Source organism: Maniola hyperantus, chromosome 17 (assembly GCF_902806685.2).
Source record: "Maniola hyperantus chromosome 17, iAphHyp1.2, whole genome shotgun sequence".
Lineage (NCBI taxonomy): Eukaryota > Metazoa > Arthropoda > Insecta > Lepidoptera > Nymphalidae > Maniola > Maniola hyperantus.
Window position 1 is genome coordinate 8,062,023 of NC_048552.1, and position 6,016 is coordinate 8,068,038.

A 6,016-nucleotide genomic window follows, 5' to 3' on the forward strand; every position below is an offset into this window, starting at 1 on the left:
TAGAGTGGAATGGAGCCGAGACATATCATTAAAAAAAATACCTAAAAAAAATTTGACTTTATACTTTGACGTGAGATTTTTTACACTTTTATTACCTGTTACCTCCCAAAACCACCATGATCAAAACACACATTCAAAAAAACGTTCCTCCCAGTGTTGAGGGCAATGCACAGAGAAACATTCAGGTTTTATAAAATAACGAAGGTCTGGCACGCACTGGCTCTCTCTCTATGTACTTGAACAGATGAACAGTCTCTTGGTCTATAAATTTCAAAGACAATATAGAAATTGCGAGCGTGTTAAAGAACGTTTTCAAGTCCTCGTAACAGTATTGCAGCTTTAAACATCTTTCAACGGGTTTTAGAGATAGAATCGCAAAATAAAGTATGGACGTCGAAATCCATCGAGACTGATAAGAAAATTCCGCGCCACACGCGAAGGAATGCCTGGTGCCAGAAGCGAGTCGTATGTGGAAACCTGCCACTGTAGAACTTTATATTTGTAACATTTTACAGAATGAAAGTGGATTAAATACGTGAAACTAAGTAAATAACCAAAGTACGTATTTATTATGTACCTACGTAAGCTCACGATTCGGAAAGTAGCGACATTGATTACGGATACAGCGAATTAATTAATTAGGTAAGTAATAGGCGATCTCGTTCGTTCATCGACATTTTATCAGTGAAAACCACCAGCCTTGGGTGTTCACTACTATTTCCTCGAATCAATCGTTGTTATTTTTGTCTAGTTCAAGCATAACACACAAATACCTATAGTTCGCGATAGGTCGAAATGGCAATCGGGGTATGTGGCGGGGGGACGCCCCGTACACCCGCACGTCACCCACGCTCGTTCGCTCCAGGTTAGGGCGGGGGCTGTGCGGGTGTCCGGAGCGTTTTCTCCCCGATTGCCATTTCAACCTGTTGCGTACTACCTACTGTGTAAACTAATTTATCTATCGGTCCGTGAAGATATTACTAGTACCAAGCTAAACTGGAGCGACAAATAACACTGATGAATTAATTTTCAAAGCAACACAATATTATTACTATCTTCCAAACAAGTTGCCTAAGGTTTACAAACCCAAATAGACTAGCCACAGATACAAAGGAAACTTGGAAAGCGAAATAGTAACTATGTTCATCATAGAATTCTACGATCTACTTACATCTCCGTCACTAAGTTCTGTCCTAAGTACGTACATTCCGTTTTTTCAATTTCACTGACATGCGAGATACAAAACCATGTAAGCAAGGCATTCTTTGACGTGACATGAGCAACTATTTTCACGTAAGACATAGCTTGTTCGTATGTAATGTAGCCTATGTCACCTGGACTATATAATAACGAATCGATTGACACATCATTCATCAAAATCAGCTCAGTAAATTAGCTGCTAAGGTGGAATACACGTACCTAAATACAAACTTACATACATACATAGATACATGCTAAAATAAAATCATAACCCATCTTTTTGGCTTAGCCGTAGTCGGGTAAAAAAGAAAAATATCATACCTTCCAGTCTTTACTTATTTATCTCCCAGTACGCTGTTCGATCTGATGTGAACGTCGTAAGCGACCTCCTTATCTGTAGCACGAATAATGCGCGCCATTCGTCTTCCCACGCGATGCTTCATCATTCTGTCCAATCATATTCTTCTTCATTTATTAGCATCATTAGGAAAAAGAAGATCAATAAAATGTTTCAGCCTACTTCCATCGACAAAAATGGTTTGGTTAGTACTCGTTACCTAAATATATTTGGGTTATGAAATATTATTATTTTTGCCCCAGATTTAGATTTAAAAATCCCGTACAAACAACTTTTTTTTAACGAATGTCTAAAAGATGTAGGTACTTATGCTCTTTTTATGCCAAAACAGTACAGTTCTAGGGTAGTTAAACAAACAAAATCTACCAGTATAGTACGCGGTACATGTCGAGATGGTAAACAGAGAGGTAACGCCCCGCGCCCCGCACACCCACACAGCCCCCGTGCTAACCCGGTGCGGGCGAGATTCGGTGACGTGCAGGTGTGCGGGTTGTCCCCCCGGCTGTCCGATTGCCAGTTCAACCTGTCATGGACTATTGGTATAATATGTTAACAGAGTAACGATTTTAATCTAATCGTATTTTATTCGCGTTATGAATGCTACGTTATCTTAAGGCCTACATAAAAGATAAGGCTATATTATGTCTTTAATATGCAAAATAGGTAAATTCACATTCGCGTGCTGGGAACACACAAGTCAGAGGCAGCTGTCAGCGGGGCCTGTATCCAGCGGTATCAAACAAACGCCCACCACCAGCCACTAATACCGCGCCCGGACATGAACACTGCTATAACAAGTGGTCGCGGAAATGGCTGGCTTTAAACTACCACTTTAGTATATACCTAGTTAAATTATACAGCTTGAAACCTGTGCCCTGAGCATGAATATTTTGGATCTCAAGTCAAGTAATCGTACCTACGTATTTAGTGGGTGGGATTTCGGTACAAGGTATCGTGGGGTACTGGAGCACCCCATGTAGCACTACCGTTTTATTATTATTTTCTTTTTCTAATCCTATTGTTATTGTGTATGTTTGTTATTCTTTAACGCCACAATGTCTTTAACGTCTGTAATGTAAGTCAGCGTTAGAAGGGGGATTCCAACATCAATGTCTCGGATAGTAGAATACTTAAATTTTTGTTCAGGAGTGCCATAATAATCTCTTGACGCAATGTAGTAGGTGGTTACAAGTCATAATTTAAAAAAAACACACTGCGCTGCCAAAAAAAGAATTAAAAGGTAAAAAAAAATTATAGCCAGTTTCATTCGGCATGATGTAAGGATTTTAACGATATACACCATGTAAACTCCATACAACCTAATCTGTTCAGGCATTTAGAAGTTATGGTGGAATTAAGATACTCACAACATACATTCACGAAACCTAAGAACATGAACTGCTTTTTTGGGCAGTCGTGTAAAAAGATGTCAGCAAAAAAAAGACTTATGCTAATCGTGATACTGATGAATATTAACGGGAGATCTTTGCTTAATTCATTTGCTTCTCATTTTCATTCAATTTACTGGATAGGGATCTTTATAGGGTTGGGTCGCTAGTTATCAACTTAGGATACGTTAGAAAGGTAAAAGAAATTGTTGTAGATAAACTGCTAGATTTGCGTGATGCGCGTGCAAACAAACATAAATTTAGGAATTGACATTGTTTACAATTTATCGAATACTAGCATATGCTCGCGACTTCATCCGCGTGGACTACACACATTTCAGACTTAGCGGATGTCTACGTCATAATAGCTATAGGCATGCAGAATTTCACCCCGATCCGTCCTGTAGTTTGAGCTGTGCGTTGATAGATCAGTCAGTCAGTCACTCACCTTTTCCTTTTATATAGAAATAGAGATAGAAAAGAAGAGAAGACAGAGAGAGAAAAGAAAAAATGAACCTAAGCTGATAGGTTGTTTCCCGTTATCGACACCGCTGATCCTGTTTCCATATAAGGTTGTGCGTGACCTGCGTTTCTGATTTATGAACTCGATACGTGACCGATACATAAAAATATAGTTTGCTTTATGTTACCGACTTTCATTAGATAGTCAACAATATTTCCTTTTCAATTTGCGAAAATATTTTCCGGACAGCGTAGCAGCCCGCTGGATTCAGGGAGCGCAGGCCCGTGGCTTGTAGAAGTCTTTTCTAGAGACCTGTGTCCAGCATGGACGACTATTGGTTGACGACGATGATGATGATGATGATGATGTGAAAACTCCCTTTATATAATTCTCCTCCTCTTCAAGTTTGTCTGTGTACTTATTTGATTATTTTCTAAACTTCGCAGTAGATTTTCAGTCGGATTTAGCTATCATTTCAAGTAACATTTTACGAGTAGGTAAAGGAGTAATTTTTGTAAAATAAGTATACCTTAAAGCTAATAAGCTTGTGAGTAAATAATTCCCAATGTTGATAAAGTTATTAATTTTAACAATGGGAATTTATAAGTATTTCGAATATTTAATTACTTCCATTAACTCTATCTAAATAACATCAGCGAATTGTCGAACTTCAGGCGTTACTTTTAACTGTTATCTTTCAGAGAAGTTTAAATTTGCTCGTTAAAACTTACCTTTAACTCCGGTAAAACTTTCTAGAAAGGTTTTTCTTGTTAATAAATTAACATAGGTACCTTGTTTTTTATTTGCAGCAATGCGTCATTCTGCCTAGAATATAGAAACAATTTGAAACATCAATAGGGTCGTGGGATAAAATTCCATCCATTGGACTATTGCCTACTAGGAGTAGCAATATTAGCCATGAGCAATATTGCTAACATTCTTTCAAAAATAGGTAACTACCCTAGTGATTTTCTGAGTATCTTCAAAAAGATTCAAAAATTCTTCATAATGTATCCATATGTTAAAATTCAATGGAAAAATTCAAATCCATTTAAAGTTCAACATAAGTACACTTTAAGTAAATATTTTAGCGTTCCCGAACGTTTTCGCAAACATTGTGGGTGTCACGTGATCCGGATTTACGGGATAATTCTACCCGCATTGAGCTTTAGGAGTGTTTATCGAAAGTAAAATATTGAGAAGAAAAATATCAACTCTACCTTTACAACCAAATATTTACTTAGAAGTTAAAACACATTGATAAAGTACTATGATAAAGCTGCCTCTATTTTTTAACTATACCAATTTTTAACTGTGATAGGCTAGTGGTTAAGACAACCGCCTCCTACTCGATAAATCAGGGATTCGATCCCAGGTACGCAGCTCTAAATTTATAGAAATAAACTTCTACAAGTACTTTTGAATCGTAAAATACAATCTATACAATTAAATTTCACTTCATTTAATGGTGAAGGAAACATCGTAAGGAAACCTGCAAGCCGAGTTCTCCATATTGTTCTCAAAGGTGTGTAAAGTCTGCTAATCCTCATTTGGCCAGCGTGGAAGATTATGGTCTAAGCCCTTCTTATTCTGAGAGGAGACTCACTAACGGGCCGGCGATAGGTTGATCATGATGATGATGAATTCTTAAATGTTCAATGAAAGCATCCCCACTGGAACACGTAGGACCTTGGCAGTATGTGTGAAGATTACAAAGATCTGTGGCAAAAGATCTTTATAAGATATCCATAATGGAAAACTATCAGTTGAATACGACGAAAACATTATTGCTGATTTGGAAAAAAAATCTGTTCATTAATTTTGTTAATCCTAAAAATCATCTTGATTCGAATTTTTTAACATTTTTCTTCAAAACTGAACCTGCTGAAGTACAAAAATTTATTAAAAAAATGCAGTAAAAAAGATAAAATTTGTTATAAGTATTTACAGTAAAATCATCCCCTAATGCTTTATTAAAAAGATTGGTGGATGGATGGAGTGATCCCTAGAAAGCGCAGACGAAATATTAATCAGAATATTCCAGAGATTTGCCGTAATAAACTCAAGCGCGGCTTAGCGTACTGCAAACATTTTTAATCCGCGGCGCGTCTCATAAATTTCAAACTGTGGAGAAACACGCTTTTGTTTCGCTGAAAAGATATTATTTTTTCAACTAAATTTTCCTTGCTTAGGTAGATTAACATCGGCAGTTGATTTTTTACTTTACACCGTGTCCAATTTTTTTATAACGTCCGCCCACACATAAAGTCCAATAAATTCGCATCATGCAAATAAAAAAAAAAGGTTTAAGGCTTGACCCAATCGGTGCTGTCCAATTTATGGTACATGGAATAGAATCTAAAGTACGCGACAGGTTTAAATAGCAATCGGGCAGGGAACGCCCCGCACACCCGCACAAGCCTTGTGCTAACCCAGGGCGGACGAGCGCGGGTGACATGCGGGTGTGCGGGGCGCCCCTCGCCTCATACCCCGATTGCCATCTCAACCTGTCGCGAACTATATAGTATGCTTGTCAAGCAAACTGATATCACCACATGATCAAGTTTGCATGATCAGGTTTTCAAGTCTCGCGCAAATTGGACGGTT